This window comes from Mesoplodon mirus (assembly GCF_964341445.2).
Source record: "Mesoplodon mirus genome assembly, chromosome: 5".
Taxonomy (NCBI): Eukaryota; Metazoa; Chordata; class Mammalia; order Artiodactyla; family Ziphiidae; genus Mesoplodon; species Mesoplodon mirus.
In genome coordinates, this window is record NC_138980.1 from 6,381,705 (window position 1) to 6,401,700 (window position 19,996).

Here is a 19,996-nt window from a genome sequence, read left to right on the forward strand (position 1 = left end):
CTAAATACCAATGGAATTTGAAAGATAAATGTAAACTGGACTTCTTGGAGTAGCTTTCACAGTGAGAAGTTTCTAACATCTAATTCTGAAGAAAGAGTCAACAATAAAGATTTGAAAGGAGTAATGAGAGTTATTATGGCAAAAAAATGTCAGAAAGGTATTCAGTGTTTTTTTGTTTGTGGGTGGACATGGGGAAGATAAGTAGATGTCAAGATTTAGGTCTAGGGTCCAATAATTCTGGGTGATGCTTTCTGTCTAAAAGCCTTTTGTCTTTTAACACCCAGTTCTAGGTTCAGGTATGTAAAAGGCTTACCTGAACTTTCAAGGTGGCCTCCCTTCTATGTTTCCATTACATGCTACTTTATTTGAAAATTTACCATATTTTTTTTACACTTAGTTTATTTTCTATATTTCTCTACTCAGACGCTGTCATTCCAAATGCAGAAGCCCCATCTTATTGTTCTTTGTGCCCTCAGAACCTAGCTCAACATTATACAGCACATATAATTCAATATATTTTTCTTGAAATATTAATTGGTCTAAGGTAAATATAGTCATGTAACTTGCTGAAAATCAATGATAAGCCTGATTTCTGGGTTATATGAAGAAAGGTAATATGTTAAAATAAGAAAACAATTTCTACCCCGGAACCCATAATGAAATACCCTCTTATCTGTTAAGTAGTAAATATTATGAAGTTTAAAAAAAAAATCGGTAGTATGTAAATTATCAGCAAGGACCATCTCCTGAATATGAAAATAAAGTTCAGAGACAATAAGATAATTATTACCTTTCTGCCTTTAAAGAGTTAAGAGAGAAGGTGAGCAAATAGATGTAGTCAGGCAACAGGAAAAAAAAAAAAAAAAAAGGAGGTACAGGGAATTAGAAGTACAGAACAAGATACAGTTCCTCATATTTGCCAGTCTACCTGGGATGACTTAGAAAAAAATGGATGAAGACAGAAAATCCCAGTGATACCTTGTTTCTGCCATGGCACTTTTAGATCCATTTTAATGAGGCTTTCAGAGTTTCCCAGAAAATAAACTCTGTCCCTCTCAAGGTTCCTATATTTTCCAGATGCTTCTGGACATCTAATAATTTCTGCAAAGACTTTGGCCATTAGTAATTTCCAGACATCACAGCCTTTACTAACAGAAAGCACTAGAAAATAATTCCTCTCATCTTTACAGACATTAGCTTTAGCTATCTATACCAGGGCCCTTTTGCAGAAGAAGTGGAGTAGAGAAATCTGTTGCTAGATACTATAAAAGAATTCTTTTTTATGTTTTCATTTTTTTCTAAGGGATGCTTGCTTGCTTGCAAACTAACTCAATCAACCTTCTTCCCCATTACTCAATGAAAGGGCAAAAGCTTTACAGGGGAAAAAAAAAGTAGGCTTCATAAACAGCCCATGTTCCACAAGCATTCAGCATAATGTGAAAGCACTGAATTATCTTCTAAAATAATATTTATTATTTTTAATTAAGAAAATACATGTAAAGAAGAAAAATTATTCATAATATAAAAGCCTTTTCATATAACTTTTATATTTTACCCTTGCTCCATTCTCGGAAAAACAAATTTTTTTATTTACATAGTAGTTCCTGAATATTCTGTGTATCCCTTGTTAAATGTCATATTGAAGAAAAGTATATAGTTTAAAAGTGAACATTTCCATTAGCCCCAGGCCCCGATGTCCTGGGTCCTGTAGTGAAGACAGCATTAAGTAGAGTTCCCTTCTACTCTTTGGTGGACTTAAGGGGAGAACTAAATTCTTGTTTTAATCCATTGAGATCTTTAGTTTGTTGATTTGCAAAGTGTAATCTAGCCTACTGTTTTAGATATGAGAGTTAAATCTCTCATAAAATAAAAAAGTGTTCTTTTTATTTTATAACATATTATTCAAATTTATGCTACTATGGACAAAGATTGTCACCTGCCATATCAGTAAACAAAGGATGTTGGGGTCATAAAGCCATCAGCCACTGCAGTCATCCTGCCCTACCTTGGATGGTGCACCTTGAGGGGATTCAGGATGGAGAAAACAGGATATTGGCCCCAGATACTTAAAAGTGCATATGAAAGAAATGATTTCAATGAGCCCAGACTCTTTCATCTTACCATATACAGAAAAGGGCTAAATTCGGTAACCTGAGTTGTCTGTTTTTCTTTAATTAACAGTCCTGGTTTCTTTTGCAAAAACTCCTACATATCCTGGCTCTTCCCTTACTTCTTTGGAACAGTCCCTCAGAGCTATCTAAGAGACTGTTTCCCAGGCTTAAGTCCTCAGTATGTCCGCCAAATAATAAAAAATAATTCTCAACTAGGTTGTGCACTTTTTTCCAGTTGACACTACTTTGTATTTTTTCTATAACTTGCTCTTTTTATTAACTTGGAAAATCACTGTTGTTAGTCCACATTAATCCACTTTATTCTTTTCAACAGATTTATGATATTTTACAAAATTAATGTAACATAACTGATATATCAAATTGGTTGAAAGAATATAAAATGTAGAAGAGGACTCCATATGGACTCAAGCTTCCATAAAGAATAAAAGTGAATGAATAGAGCAGAAATAAGGAAGATGGTGAATTCGGAAACAATTCTAGGGTAAAACGAAGATCAAAAGTGGAACAGATAAGACATACGAGGTAAGTTTGCTAAAATGTAAATTATTAAGAAAGAAACATAGACAAAAGCAAGGGAGAGCTACTAATCACCTATGGACAAACAATTATGAGGGAAGTTGTCTTTCTGAAACATATTTATTATAGAACCAAGAATACTACCTGATACATTCACCTATTTAGGGTTTAAAACATGCTTGTAGAGTAATGATAATAATAAAAATAAAAATAATCCCTACCACTTATTGGAAATTGAATATGTGCCAGACACTGTGCTCTGTGCCAAGTACTTGTGCTAAACCTTGAAAAGGTCCCTCCAGCAAATTTTCATTCAATTTATTCACTTAGTAAACACTTTCCAGATTCCTCTTTTTTTCACAACCACACATAATCCAGCAGTAAGTTCTACGGTCTCTACTTTCAAAATATATCCCAAATCTGATCATCTCTCATCCCTTTTACAGTTCCCCTCTCATCCAAGCCACCTCCATTTTTAGGAACAATATAATAGCCTTCTAACTAGTTTCCCTGCTTCCACAGCTCTTCATCCAGCAACAAAATGGTTTCAGCGTGTAAAGCAGATCGTATCACCCCTCTTATTCAAATAATCCTCATAGATTCTCAGTCAGGAACTGTGACTATAATAAAGTAAGTATTACTCAGAGGGAAAATGAGGAAGAAGACAATGCCCAGGAAACACCTCAAAAATTAGTTGCAAAATCCTAAGAGTCAGGTTGTCCCATGAAGAATGATGGAACTGCTGATGTAGCTCACTGGATACAAGGAGGCAAACAGCAACACCAGCTGTTGGGATTTGGGGGAAGCTGTGACATGGGTACTTGAACTCTGCCTGCACTCATGTTACTACTTGCCGTAGGTAGCAACCCAGGTAACCCTAGCCTCGAAGGGCTAATGAAAAAGCGTGTGCCACAGGACACCAGACGGTTCAATTAACAGCAAGAGAATCACATAGGTGACAGAGAGGGAAGACTTCAGGAGGCTCATCAGAGGACTACAGCAGAGGTAGACAGCAGTAGATCAGAGAGTTGCTGAGAAATATATTAAGTTGATCAGCCAGCAGCACTAATGTAGGGTCAGAAGGAATGGATAGCGAGTTACTCACAGGCCCTGTGCACAGCTGCTTAGCAGCAGGAAGAGCTGGCAGGGTGAGAGGAAGGGGCAGCTAATCAAACTGTCTAACGTGCTGACTAGACAAGCGGTGAGATCAGACAGCAGGGGTAGGAGGTTCAACTGCTGGAGGATCAGAAGAATGGGAAAGGCAAAGACAGAACAAGGTCAGTCAGGGGTCCGGGTAAAAGGAGTGGCTGATTGGGTGGCAGTCTGATCGGCCAGCTGTGGCAGCTCATCGCACAGGAAAGGGAGCCAACTGTAGGAGGAGCCAGGGGAACTGAGGGGACGGCACAATTGTTAGAGCCCAGGAGTCTCAGAGTCAGAAGAGCTCGTGAGAGCTGACAGCAGCTCCGCAGAGCTGGGGGTGGGGTTGTTTGTGAGTTTGCAGCCTGTGCCTTTGGCCAAGGGTTTATTTTTCACACCACAAGCAGAGCATGCTGCTCAGCTGCTTTCTCCACTCTCGCAAGGCTCAGGGGACTGTGATTTGAAGTCTCCTTGACAAAGTAGGGCAGTGGCCAAGTCTCAACTCCTGTCAGTACAGCAGCCTGGACCAGGAGCTGAGGCCTGCACTGGAACCCTGGCCAGCCTGACTCACCAGGGCAGATAAATACACAAACACTCATTTTCTTGTTCCCTCCCTCCCTCCCTCCTTTCTTTCTTTCTTTCCTTCTTTCATTTTAACATAATACACGCATTATTGGAAAAGTTGCACAAAGGATTCTGAATGTAAAGGTTTAGGTCAAAATACGACATATCTTTTTTTTTTTTTTGAGGTACGCGGGCCTTTCACTGTTGTGGCCTCTCTCATTGCGGAGCACAGGCTCCAGACGTGCAGGCTCAGAGGCCATGGCTCATGGGCCCAGCAGCTCCACGGCATGTGGGATCCTCCCGGACCGGGGCACGAACCCGTGTCCCCTGCATCGGCAGGCGGACTCTCAACCACTGTGCCACCAGGGAAGCCCACGACATATCTTAAATGTGTCAGAAATGTCTGTTCCATGTTCTTTAAACTTCAGGCATAGTCACTCCCCACACTTAAGCATTATGTTCTTTTTTCACCCCATCAAACCACTATAAGTATTTTTTTTTCTGTTAGAACATACAGTCAGAAACACACACAACCTTAAAACTGCATTCTTGTGCAGTGCTTTATACAATGGATTTTTTTAAAAATAGAAAATATATATAAAGCTTGAAAAACAAATTATTTCCTTATTTTTCTTTCTGTTGATGGCTTTCTGACTTTCTCCTAATATGAGTCTATCACCATCAAACCCATCCTAAATATTCAGAAAGCTAGCTGCCTTCCTCTACCCTTATTTTTCTTATTTGTGACAACTTGAGAATTTGAATGCACATAATAGTAACAATAATATCTACCATTTTTGAGTGTCTAGTTGGAAAAATGATATGAGATTAAAAACTATTCATATCCCCACTTCTACTGGGAAATGAGACTCACAAGGTTAGTTTAACCAAGGTTACACACTAGTAAGTTGGTAAGCTGAAACTTAACTGCTACCCACTCACCTACTGTGTCACACAGCCTTTGTGTTTCCAACAAAATTAAAAGATGTTGGATAAAAACTTGCATAAGATTTTACTATTCTTCTCACTTTTATTATCTTCAAGAAATAGACTAAAGGAAGCTTTTTGCCAAGACTTAAAATTTCTGTACATTATGAAAAATAGTCTCCATATATTTAGAATGTATTGGGTGACATTCTCACAAGAGGTGAGATTGCTATATTTGGAAGGTGTTACAGCAGGTGTGAATTAAAAATGTCCTTATCATACCCCTTCTGACCTCCTGTATCATCTGGATAAGAATCTGACCAAGAAAGAAATTAAAAATGTGATTTTAATGTATGAAGTAACTTATTCAATATTAACTGGTCTTGAAACTGTAATAATTAAAACAATGTGGTCCTACAACAAGAATAGACAGGTTGATTAATGAAACAAAATAGAAAATTTAGATTCAAGTAAGTATAAGATTTAAATTAGTATAACGGTGACACTTCAGATTGCCAAGGGAAAGATGCACTTGCTAATGGTTCTAGGTTAATTTTCTGACTATTAAAAAACAGTAAGATCCTTGTGTCAAAAAAAAAAAATACCGAAGTGAATTCAAGATAGATTAAATTTAAAATTGGTAGAGTCTATGTTGGAACATACTTTAGCCAATATGTACGAAAAATTTTATAACATGCTTGGTTTCTCACTCAACACTTTTACTTTCAGTGGATGTCCATCACATTATTGTTTATTCTAACAAAAAGGAAAGATTAATGATAACATAATATCAAACAATAGGGGAATCACATAAATAAAATATAGTGTATACTTATAGAAATGGGCTACACTTATAATTACTAATAATTTGTGCTGTAAGACATATTACTTTTGTAACTAGAAAACAAATAAAACCAATATTTTAATGAAACATACAAAATATATAAAATATATATATACAGGTAAGCTACTATAAACTACTTGAAGCCAGAAAGGGCATTTTTGGTGTTAGTGCCAATTTTATTCCAAGAGAGGCCTAGAGTGGTTTAACTCTGTAACTCACACTCAGTAGGCACATAATAAGTATGTGATTATGTCAATTATCACTGTCCTAAAATCATTCCATAATTTCCCAAAGTTAATTTTAAAATGTCTTTGTATCATCATGATCCTCTTTGAAGATGCCTAGGTAAATGCTTTCCCCCACCAGTTGTTATTTAAGCCTTAATACACCATATAATTTTTATATATTATATTATGTACTGGTTCCAGTCCAACTGTAAACCAATGAGTCAGAATGACTAAGGAAAAGTAAGAAACACAGGGCAATTCTTTCATCTTTCCAATGTCTCTCTTCCCCAACAAACGGGGTCCCATGAGAAGTTCTTCCCATGTGGACTTTTGAAGGATCTGTTATTACTCCAAGTACAGCTGTAAGTGAACATCAGCCTCAGTATTATTCTATTCCATTATACATGAGTTTTTCAAAGAAGTAATACATTTTATCTGCCTGCCCTCTCTAGGAGATAGAGAGGAAGAAGAAATAATCATTCCTTACTGGTTACATGACATGAATCATAATGATTATTTTGGACAATGCTTCAAAATTCAAGACATTATACATGAGTCATACTTTGGAGATCTTGAACAACAACAACAACGAAACAAGAATCCTGAGCATTGGTCTAAAGAACACCTTGATTTGTTTTGAAATATGAATAATATCACTAACTAGTAATTCACAAGCAAGCTGGAGGAAACATAGTCAAACTCATTTAAGTAAATATAAGCAGCATGCCCGTTTCTAAGGAATACTGATCATTAGAAGTAATATGATTTGATAATCTAACCTTGGGTATATTTACTCAGGAGAGAGTTAATTTCTAACAGTATAATGGCAGCTTTAAAAAGGGGAGATCACTGTCAGTATGGCAGGTACTTTCAGTTAATGTTTGCTTGTTCTGTCATTGCTATTATTTTTCACTACTGAGGATGGAATGGTATGGAGGAAATTCATGCATTTATAATACTGACGGTTTAGGAAAATAAGACAAGGACATCGAATAACTGACTGATTCTGGGATTTAATCCAAATTCTCATTAAACCAAAGGGGCTAACCTATTAGATGTATAATACACAAATTTATAGTAAGGTTAATGGAGGAATATCTAGAGCAGGAGTAGCAGACTCAAATATTTACGGGCTAGGAAAGTATCGTAAATGTGCATATTGGGTTGCAATCATTATAGAATGGTAAAGAGTATTAGAACTTACTTAAACCTTCAAAATTCAATTAAAATAACTGTGTCTGGGGGTGCAGGCCAGGGGTGGGGGGTTGGGACACGAAAGGCCATTTCCATATAGCAGTCCAGAGATTGCTATTTCTCAGGTGGTAAACTAGTGTATATTAATACATCCTCAAAATGAGGGACCCAAATCCTGGAATCCCTGTGTGTGTGATAACCAAGTCTGTGACCAGTTAATTTGTTCTTTACTCAAGAGGCTGGGTATTTTGTCGCTTGCTGAGAAAGGGGGGGTAAGATACAGTCATAATTCCCCAGAAGCTGATAGTTTAAGGAGTTTATAAAGTAATATATATTAAATGGCAATTAATTATGATAAGTGCTGGAATAAATGGAAGTACAGAGAAAAGGGGCATCTACTGAAAATAGGGTTAGTGATATCTAGCTTTGAGTCATTAAGGGTAAACAGGAATTACTCAGCAATGAATGTGAGAAGGACCTCCCAGGCAGGAAAACAGCATATTACACATATTAGTGATTAGCTTTCCTTATCTTTCCCTTCCATTCTTCCTTTCTCAATCAACAGTAGTTACATATATAAATAAATTAGATAGAGACAGAGAGAGAATCACTCAATAAATAGTCATTATTATTACAGTGGGACGGTATAAACTGATGTCTGAAATTAGTCAGACCTGGGTTCAATCCCTTTGGAGGCACCTGGAGCTGGATTCAAATTCTGCTTTCTCAGTTTATTAGCTGTGTGACCTAGATTATGTCACTATAACTCACCAGGCATGTTTCCTTATCTGTGTAGTGAAGATAATAATCCTAACCCGCTTTGCTATCATATGGATTAAATGAAATAATGCATATAAAACCCAGCTCCTACTACATAAAAAGTATATAAATATTTAAAAAGTTTAATTGTCAAGGAAAATAAAACTCAATATCCAGAGTTAAGCAAAAGAAAGAAAGAAAATTGAGAGTAAATGAAGTGATACTAATTCATCCACATCATTACTCTGGATCAAATTTGGTAATAGTTATTTCTTTCTCCCTAGAAAGTCTTTGGTGCTCAGATGTGACTCACAGATGCCAGCACTGGGATTCAGGAGAGGGCTTTGGGAGAGGAATATTGGTGAGTTGCTAGCAAAAGCCTGAGTGGGAGTGTTCCTGAGTTTCAGTGAGCTTTGAGTTCAGAAACAGAGCCAGCTGTTTCCTTGCTGTGGATTTTATTTACTAAATGTGGGCTAAGATGATAAGATTTGCGTTTCCCATGTCGTCTTTCATCAGAGCGGCAGCGCTACTGCCGGGATCTGTGACGCTCAGGGAGGGTGGGCCTGCCGTGGATGATGGGGCCCCCCCAGTCACCTTCCCCACCAGCCTTCCCAGCCGTCCTGGAGCCGTTCCTTATCACCTGCACTATGTCTCCCACATGGGCATTTTTTCTGTTGCATCATTTAAAATTAGAGCCTTGATTTTTTCCTCATGGATGAATGATTCAGAATACCACAGTTGTTTTTTATTTTTAATTTCTTTACTATAGATTACTTTCCATTAGGGCCACTTACAAGAACTCAAGGAAATTTTTAAAATCTGAAATGTAGAAAACTTCCTGGGCAACCAACTTATGTTCATTTTTCAGGTAGCTTAAGTTAGGAATGCCAATCTGAGCCCTCTAGGATAACGCTTACCTTTCCTAGAGTGTGGCCACACTTTAAATCTAAAAGCCAAATACTATGCACACAGTGTTCAACAAATGATATTCTGTGCTAATTATCAGGAATCCAAAGGGTTTCTTTGCTTCCTATCCTCTGCATCCAGAAAACTAACTGTGAAAACCATGTGATAAAACAAATGATTCATTCATTCTTGTTGAATTGGGGCTAGTAATAAAAATTGGAAGAAAAATAATGCTACCCATATAAGCTCATATCTAACTGAGAACTCTAGCATTTTTTCACATGCCTAGAACACAATGGCATCTTTAATTCTTCTGTAAGTAGCAGAAAAGTACTACTTATAAATAGTATAATAGTGTTTATATGAGGAGATCAAAAAACCAAAGACCAGAAAAAAGACTTACATTTATATCCCAACTCTGATACTACAATATGGCCCTGGGTATGTATTTGAACTTTATGGATACTCATTTATCAAATGTTTATTGAGTACCTATCGTGCTCCAGATCTTGATCTAAGTACTGCCCTTACCTGTTACCTCTCAAAAATGGGCATAAAAATTACAAGGTCAAGTACAGTTCACTAAGACAACATAACTGTGTATTTTAATTTGGAAAATTATATAGAAAATGATAAATTTGTCAACACATTCATTTTAGCTGTCTATTTTCTGAACTGTGCGCACTGCAAGGCAAAAACTGTCTCCTACCTTACGAAAGATGAAAATGGTACGGTTATTTTGTGAAGCCTCCTTTTGTAGCCATGAATCAGGCACAGGAGCTAACCTCACCAACTGGATGAACTGACCCTAGAACCACGTGAACCAGGAGGGATTTTGCTGTTCCAGTGGCAAATGTAGGGGGACTGGCTTCCCAAGGAATCAGTGACAGCCGTGTGGCTGGCAATGCAGAGTGTGCTGAGCTTGGGGACCAGTATGACAAGCTTCAGGGACCAGGACTTCATGACCACAGTGCTCCCTGAGATCTGCATTGACCCAGGACATATGGTCCCAAACCTTATTCTTCAGCCTCCTCAGTCATTCCCTAAGCTCTTTAATGTCCTTTCAGTTCCTTTCAGTGCATTTGTTTTCTGTGTTAAGCAGCTATAGATGGTTTCTGCTGCTGCTGCATCCCTAGTTGATATAAAGGGAGTAGTTAAGTCTTAGATGGTTTTAAAATACCCTTACGCCTGTGGAAGATGTCACGCAGGTGCTACCCTGGGCCAAGGAGGAAACAATAAAAGACCTCTTGTCTCCCCTCAGGGATTTTCTGGCCTCTCCTCAACTACAATGGACAGTACTATTCTGACCTCTGATCCTTTTACGGTGAGCATGAAGCAAGTTCAGGAGACAGAAGAGTGTGCTGGACAGCACATACTAATGTGTGTTCTGAAGAAAACAGTATCTATGAGATGCCCCATGAAACAAATAACTTCAATCAGATAACTTTAGAAAATGCTGCATACCGTGTCTTCTTTTGGAAGTATGCAAAACAAACAGAATCTCTATAAAGGGATGTGGTAAAAAGATATTTGTAACTTTGTACCTTGTACCCAAACTTCTTTTGGGTACACTTATGGAAGCTTATTTTCCAAAACACCAATAACATTCTGCTATACAGCATTCTGTTGAATACAACTTTAGATATAAGTCTAAAAGTCATCTTAACTAGTTACTTTGGAGGAGATAATCCTAAAGGGATGCTATGCATGGTAGCAGAAAAAGAGCATGGAGAAGGGATGCATATCACATATAACTGAGGTCATCAAGGCATGTCTCTGGTTAATAACCCCTTTTTCCCAGGGCTGTAGTAAGGAGTCACTGAAATAATGTATAAAAAAACTCTTAACACATTGTCTAGCACATAGAGGAAAATTTGTGTTGTTATTATAAAAATTACATGAGAAGTATTAAAATTTAAATAATGATTGAAAATGCCCTAATAGAAGCTCTACTATCTATTAGGTGGTTAGTATACAGTAACAAGTTAGGTTACCTTTCCCTCATTGATAAAAGCAAATTTGACCAAAGAAGATAGCTACACTTGTACAATCTCCTTACTAGACTGTGAACTCAGGGAGGATTGGGACTGTGTCTGCTTCTAGTCAGCCTATTCCCCCCAACAGAGCATCTAAAACATAACGTGTACTATTTTTTGTACATTGTTGATTAAGTGTCTCTCTGTCTTTATTAACTTCACAGAGCACAGAATCAAGATTCTTCGTTATTTGCTCTGTAGAAATAGAGTCAAAACAAATATCATAAAATCTCATTATCTAAAATTTACTACGTTACTCAGCCAGGTTCCAAATGCATTTATCAACCCAAACTTTCACCGATTAGCAAAAGACAAAGAAATGGGAATATCTTATTTCTGATTGAGTTAAAATAACACATATTGGCATCTCAACAAAGGTGGAGATTGAAAACTTGATTCTGAAACATTCAAGGACTTTCCCATTAAGCAATGTTCCACTTTCAAATCCATAAATACCAAATTGCTATTGATGGCAGGGCAGAACAGCCTAACCAATTACACAGAATTACTTTCCAGTATGTGGATTACAAACACACAGAAAACAGCAATTGATCAAAGACGCTGGCTTCTTGGGCTAAGGGAAAGCAGCAGCACAGACAATAGATTCAAGACAAAAATCCAGAATATTTGTTTGATGGTTCACATTTTGCAGAATTCCAGATTGAATTTTTCTTATTTGGACTCTTCAATATTTCACGAGGATAAGAGCAGCTATGATTCTTAGCTATCCGAACTCTCTTAACCTCACTTTCCTCATCATTCCTTCAAGTAGTTATTATGGAATGATTTTTCTCAAAGAAAACTACCTAAGAATTTCTGCTCTTTTTAATATAATTCAGTACTTTCCCATTGGTCTCAGAAAAGTGATCCAAATTATTCATTTGATCTGTAAGGCCCCAAGTAGCCAGAGACCATCTGTAATAGTCAGGTTAGGCTATGGTGTGCTACAGTAAAAAACAACCCCAAAATGTCAGTGGCCTAACATAGCAAATTATTATTTTTTATTTACTCAAAGTCTGCCACAAAATTATTCATCCCTCCAGATCACTTGTCCTCCAGACAGTGAGTTACATCCGGGCCGTTTAGCTTTGGTGGCTTTGCCGTGTCAATACAAGGTGTCCTCATTCATCACAGGTTGGGAAGAGGAACGAGGTAATTTTGCATGGACTTTAATCCCTCAGCACAAATGTGGCATTATTCATACAGCTCACCCAACCGAAAAGGAGGAGGGGTATGGAACACGTGAGTAAATGAACATTTGAGGAGCACCACTGTCCCTTCCTCACCTCCTTATCTGTCCATCCTTACCTGTATCACTCTTCTACCTGCACTGAGCTCTCAGCTATACACAGTTTCTTCAATAAGCCACATTCCCTCCTCCCACAGGGCATCTGCATGCCTTTTACCTCTGTGGAGAATACTCTTTCCTATCCTACTCCCTTTCCCTCTCCCCCAACCCTTCTATCTAGTTGGTTTTCATTTTCTTGCAATCTCAGCTAAGCATAACCTTCTCAGAGAACTCTTCCTCAAACTTCCCCTCCCACAAGTACCATTATAGGAATGTTCTCTTTGGAAAATTTATTATACTTTGCAGATTTATGTTCCTCATTGTGAATATCTGACCAAGTCTTTCCTATCTCACTAGAATGGAGACTGTAAGAGATCATGAACTATATTGATTTTTTTTATCAGCATTATATCCCCAGCACGTAGAAAAATACCTGGCACATAACATGAATTCAATAAATATTTGTTAAATGAATAAAAAAATAATGAAGAATTTGATGTGCAGAGACATTATAACATATGACCAAAGGCACAACTAATTAGTGATAAAGCCAAGACTCATACCTGGGTCTTCTGACTCTGAATCCCATTCTCTTTTTGCTGCTCCCCAGTAGGCTAAATTTGGAAATGGGCAGTTTCTTGGAAGGAGAGCACTGGTGATATCTCACAGAGAGACTTTACTGTCAGAAAGAAAAAAGAGAGACGTATTTTCACCATCTGCTTTCACAGAGCCCACAGTTTGGGGGCCCTAGAGATTTTTGGGTATATAAGTTAATTACAAAGCAACCTCTGTCAACTTAAAAAAGAAAATGAAACTACTGTTAATGTCAGACAAGAGAGCTTTCAAAGTTTGAAGCCAAAACAAGTGTTGCATTGTGGCTTCTTTCTATTGTCCTTCCACATTTATTTTCAGACTGTGGGGACAGACAAATCATGCAGCTTTATAATGAGCCACGCTTTCTAAAAACAGAGTTCTATTTGCACGAACAATAGTTATCTGTCCAGCTTGACAGTCAGTAAGGCTGAAAACCAGCCTCAAATGAGTGAATAGCTTTTTCTGTTCCCGTAGAGCACCTGAAATGACATGAAATCTCACTATGAACTAGTCAGTTAAAATTTATTATTTTGTAAAAGTAGACATATACTCATTGGAAAAAGCATTTAAAAGTATTTTAGAAGTACAAGGAAGAAGCCAAATTTCATTTGAAATCCTACATCCAAAATATCATAATCCCAGTTAACATTTGGGTAAACATCCTTCCAGGAAGCTATCTCTCCATAATGTGTATGTTTATGAAACTGACTGTTTTCAGGTGCACAATCAAGTTCAGTTGTGCGGGGCTGGAATAAACAGCCTTTGGTTTGAACACTAACTCTGCCACCTACCAGCTGTGTGACCTTGGACAATCATTTAACTTCTTTAACTTTCTCCATTTGTAAAATTATGCCACTATTAAGCTATGCTCCACATAACTTAATACTGTGTCCTTGGCACAGTAGCAAGGACAGTGCCAGACATACTCAGGTATCTAGGGAAAAAAAACACCCCACAATTCTCCCAATGGAATGTATATAGATGGTGATATCTGACACAAGGTTTGATGTACATAACAAATCAGAGTGTGGGATGTGCAGTCCACAGACACCTTACAGTGAGAACTGCAAGGCCAATGCCTTCAGCTACTCTGTGATCAGAACTGGTGAGGGCTGAGGCTCAACTGGCTTTTAGACAGCTTGGAGGGTTAAGTTTACTGAAATTATCTGAAAAGTGATTCTGTACAAAAATAAACTCTATTGGGACTTCCCTGGTGGTCCAGTAGTTAAGACTCCTCGCTCCCAATGCTGGGGGCCTGGGTTCGATCCCTGGTTAGGAAACTAGATCCAGTGTGCCGCAACTAAGACCCAGTGCAGCCAAATAAATAAACAAATATTTTTAGAAACTGTATTATATGAAGATATTATTATCATTAATTGAGCAGTGTGAGGCAAGGAATTATGCTGGGTCCTTGACATTCAATACTTTATTGAATCCTTTCAACAGTGGTACAAGGAAGTTACCATTGCCAGCCACATTTTACAGATTAGGAAACTTAAACGCAGCAAATTTAGGAATTTGCCCAAGGATTTAACACATGATAATAGAGGGCCACAGATATGATCCTAGGTCTGGAGGACTCCAAATCTGAAGTCCTAAACCATTGGTCAGTACAGCTTTGCTAGGCAATGGAATGTTGGCATTTATTGTTTAAAATCCTATGGAAATGTACTTACAAGAGAAGTTACAATTTTAAAAGAAAAATTAATATCTACTTCATAGACAATGAACTTAAGATCTGAAAGGATCCATCATTTGCTTATTGTCGAATAACATGCACGACAGTGGAATGACAGAACAGGGAATGACCTTCAACTCCTACATGCTCGAAATAAACTGATTTTTGGAAGGAGCAAGGGAATATTCACAACTCAACAGTTAAGAATTGCTGCCCGGGGCCTCCCTGGTGGCGCAGTGGTTGAGAGTCCACCTGCCGATGCAGGGGATACGGGTTCGTGCCCCGGTCTGGGAGGATCCCATATGCCGCGGAGCGGCTGGGCCCGTGAGCCATGGCCGCTGGGCCTGCGCATCCGGAGCCTGTGCTCCGCAACGGGGGAGGCCACAACAGTGAGAGGCCCGCATACCGCAAAAAAAAAAAAAAAAAAAAAAAAAGAATTGCTGCCCAGGAAAATAGTGAAAATTATATTGCACCCCTAAATTTTATAATATACTCATTCAAAGGTCACATGATTCGTGCAAAAGATGTTAAATCTGTAGGGCAGATATATAATGCCTATTTTACTTACAGAAGAGGTTAGATCAGAGACTCAATTAGTATTAGAAAAAATATCTGGACTTATATGGTTTTTTTTTTTTTTTTTTTTTTTTCTTTTTGCGGTATGCGGGCCTCTCACTGCTGTGGCCTCTCCCATTGCGGAGCACAGGCTCCGGACGCGCAGGCTCAGCGGCCATGGCTCACGGGCCCAGCTGCTCTGCGGCATATGGGATCCTCCCAGACCGGGGCACGAACCCGTATCCCCTGCATCGGCAGGCGGACTCTCAACCACTGCGCCACCAGGGAGGCCCTGGACTTATATGGTTTTACATTCACTGTTCTCTTTAAAATATCTTATTTTCTCTCTCCTGGGAAAAATCTTAAAGTACTTTAAAACACTTTCACCTACACTATGATGTCCTCAAGCAAACAATTTACAAGACATTTTATTTTTATTTATTTATTTATTTTTATTTTTATTTTTAAACATCTTTATTGGAGTATAATTGCTTTACAATGGTGTGTTAGTTTCTGCTCTATAACAAAGAAAATCAGTTATACATATACATATACCCCCATATTTCCTTCCCCTTGCTTCTCTCTCTCACCCTCCCTATCCCACCCCTCTAGGTGGTCACAAAACACCAAGCTCATCTCCCTGTGCTATGTGGCTGCTTCCCACTAGTTATCTATTTTACATTTCGTAGTGTATATAAGTCCATGCCCCTCTCTCACGTCGTCCCAGCTTACCCTTCCCCCTCCCCGTGTCCTCAAGTCCATTCTCTTATGTCTGCATCTTTATTCCTGTCCTGCCCCTAGGTTCTTCACAACCATACATATATATATTTTTTTCTTTAGATTCTATATATATGTGTTAGCATACGGTATTTGTTTTTCCCTTTCTGACTTACTTCACTCTGTATGACAGACTCTAGGTCCATCCACCTCACTACAAATAACTCAATTTTGTTTCTTTTTATGGCTGAGTAATATTCCATTGTATATATGTGCCACATCTTCTTTATCCATTCATCTGTCCATGGACACTTAGGTTGTTTCCATGTCCTGGCTATTGTAAATAGAGATGCAATGAACATTGTGGTACATGACTCTTTTTGAATTATGGTTTTCTCAGAGTATATGCACAGTAGTGAGATTCCTGGGTCGTAGGGTAGTTCTATTTTTAGTTTTTGAAGGAACATCCATACTGTTCTCCATAGTGGCTGTATCAATTTACATTCCCACCAACAGTGCAAGAGGGTTCCCTTTTCTCCACACCCTCTCCAGCATTTATTGTTAGTAGATTTTTTGATGACGGCCATTCTGACTGGTGTGAGGTGATACCTCACTGTAGTTTTGATTTGCATTTCTCTAATGATTACTGATGTTGAGCATCCTTTCATATGCTTGTTGGCAATCTGTATATCTTCTGTGGAGAAATGTCTATTTAGCTCTTCTACCCATTTTTGGATTGGGTGTGGTTTGTTTTTTCGATATTGAGCTGCATGTGCTGTTTGTAAATTTTGGAGACTAATCCTTTGACACTTGCTTCATTTGCAAATATCTTCTCCCATTCTGAGGGCTGTCTTTTGATCTTGTTTTTGGTTTCCTTTGCTGTGCAAAAGCTTTGAAGTTTCATTAGGTCCCATTTGTTTACTTTTGCTTTTATTTCCATTTCTCTAGGAGGTGGGTCAAAAAGGATCTTGCTGTGATTTATGTCATAGAGTGTTCTGCCTATGTTTTGCACTAAGAGTTTTGTAGTGTCTGGCCTTATATTTAGGTCTCAAATCCATTATGAGTTTATTTTTGTGTATGGTGTTAGGGAGTGATCTAATTTCATTCTTTTACATGTAGCTGTGCAGTATTTCCAGCACCACTTATTGAAGAGGCTGTCTTTTCTCCACTATATATTCTTGCCTCCTTTATCAAAAATAAAGTGACCATATGTGTATAGGTTTATCTCTGGGTTTTCTATCCTGTTTCATTGATATATGTTTCTGTTTTTGTGCCAGTACCATACTGTCTTGATTACTGTAGGTTTGTAGTATAGTCTGAAATCCAGGACCGTGATTCCTCCAGCTCCATTTTTCTTTCTCAAGATTGCTTTGGCTATTCAGGGTCTTTTGTGATTCCATACAAATGGTGCAATTTTTTGTTCTAGTTCTGTGAAAAATGCCAGTGGTAGTTTGATAGGGATTGCACTGAACCTGTAGATTGCTTTGGGTAGTATAGTCATTTTCACAATGTTGATTCTTCCAATCCAAGAACATGGTATATCTCTCCATCTGTTCATATCATCTTTAATTTCTTTCATCAGTGTCTTATGGTTTTCTGCATATAGGTTTTTTGTCTCCTTAGGTAGGTTTATTCCTAGGTATTTTATTCATTTTGTTGCAGTGGTAAATGGGAGTGTTGCCTTAATTTCTCTTTCAGATTTTTCATCATTAGTGTATAAGAATGCCAGAGATTTCTGTGCATTAATTTTATATCCTGCTACTTTACCAAATTCATTGATTAGCTCTAGTAGTCTTCTGGTAGCATCTTTAGGATTCTCTATGTATAGTATCATATCATCTGCAAACAGTGACAGTTTTACTTCTTCTTTTCCAATTTGGATACCTTTTATTTCTTTTTCTTCTCTGATTGCTGTGGCTAAAACTTACAAAATTGTGTTAAATAATAGTGGTAAGAGTGGACAACCATGTCTTGTTCCTGATCTTAGAGGAAATGGTTTCAGTTTCTCACCACTGAGAATGACGTTGGCTGTGGGTCTGTCATATATGGCCTTTATTATGTTGACGGTGAGGTGAGCTCCCTCTACATCTACTTTCTGGAGGGTTTTTCTCATAATCGGGTGGTGAATTTTGTCAAAAGCTCTTTCTGCATCTACTGAGATGATCATATGGTTTTTCTCCTTCAATTTGTTAATATGGTTTATCACATTGATTGATTTGTGTATATTGAAGAATCCTTGTATTCCTAGGATAAACCTCACTTGATCATGGTGTATGATCCTTTTAATGTGCTGTTGGATTCTGTTTGCTAGTATTTTGTTGAGGATTTTTGCATCTATGTTCATCAGAGATATTGGCCTGTAGTTTTCTTTCTTTGTGACATCTTTGTCTGGTTTTGGTATCAGGGTGGTGGTGGCCTCATTGAATGAGTTTGGGAGTGTTCCTCCCTCTGCTATATTTTGGAAGAGTTTGAGGAGAATAGGTGTTAGCTCTTCTCTAAATGTTTGATAGAATTCACCTGTGAAGCCATCTGGTCCTGGGCTTTTGTTTCTTGGAAGATTTTTAATCACAGTTTCAATTTCAGTGCTTGTGATTGGTCTGTTTATATTTTCTATTTCTTCCTGGTTCAGCGTTGGAAGGTTGTGCTTTTCTAAGAATTTGTCCATTTCTCCCAGGTTGTCCATTTTGTTAGCATATAGTTACTTGTAGTAATCTCTCATGATCCTTTGTACTGATGCAGTGCCAGTTATAACTTCTCCTTTTTCATTTCTAATTCTGTTGATTTGAATCTTCTCCCTTTTCTTCTTGATGAGTCAGGCTAATGGTTTATCAATTTTTTTTTATCTTCTCAAAGAACCAGCTTGTAGTTTTATTGATCTTTGCTATTGTTTCCTTCAATTCTTTTTCATTTATTTCTGTTCTGAATTTTATGATTTCCATTCTTCTGCTAACCTTGGGGCTGTTTTGTTCTTCTTTCTCTAATTGATTTAGGTGTAAGGTTAGGTTATTTATTTAAGATGTTTCTTGTTTCTTGAGGTAGGACTGTATTGCTATAAACTTCCCTCTTAGAACTGATTTTGCTGCATCCCATAGGTTTTGGGTCATTGTGTTTTCATTGTCAATTGTTTCTAGGTATTTTTTGATTTCCTCTTTGATTTCTTTAGTGATCCCTTGGTTATTTAGTAGTGTATTGTTTAGCCTCCATGTCTTTGAATTTTTTACAGATGTTTTCCTGTAATTGATATGTAGTCTCATAGCACTGTGGTTGGAAAAGATACTTGATATGATTTCAATTTTCTTACCATTTACCAAGGAGATAAAAAGAAAGAAAGAAAAAAATAAAATAAAAAACTAAAGTTATTAAAATAAAACATAAAAAACGTTAGTAAAAATAAAAAAAAATTTAAAGTAATAAAAAAAGAAATAAAGGAAAGAAAGAAGAGAGCAACCAAACCAAAAAAGAAATCCACCAATGATAACAAACAAAAAAAGCAGACAGACAGAACCCTAGGACAAATGGTAAAGGCAAAGCTATACAGACAAAGTCATACAAAGAAGCATACACATACACACTCACAAAAAGAGAAAACGGAAAAAAACAGTATTTATATATTTAAAAAAAAGGAAGAGTGTGACCAAATCAATAAGGAAATCTACTAATGATAATAAGCTCTAAATACTAAACTAAGATCAACATAAAACAGAAACTAATTAGAAGCAGAAAGAAAACCCCAATTCTACAGTTGCTCCCAAAGTCCACCGCCTCAATTTTGGGATGACTCATTGTCTATTCAGGTGTTCCAGAGATGCAGGGTACATCAAGTTGATTGTGGAGACTTAACAGGGTGCTCCTGAGGCTGCTGGGAGACTTCCCTTTCCCTTCTTTGTTCGCACAGCTCCCGGGGATCAGCTTTGGATTTGGC

At 37.7% G+C, this 19,996-nt stretch overlaps 1 long non-coding RNA gene across 1 annotated transcript in view; it reads right to left on the bottom strand.

The window, feature by feature from the left end:
- LOC309805469 overlaps positions 1–19,996 on the bottom strand; it is a 393,805-nt gene that overhangs the window by 247,274 nt on the left and 126,535 nt on the right. The window contains exon 3 of the long non-coding RNA XR_014294247.1: positions 13,094–13,209. This is a non-coding gene — a long non-coding RNA (uncharacterized lncRNA). The remainder of the gene's footprint in view (positions 1–13,093; positions 13,210–19,996) is intronic.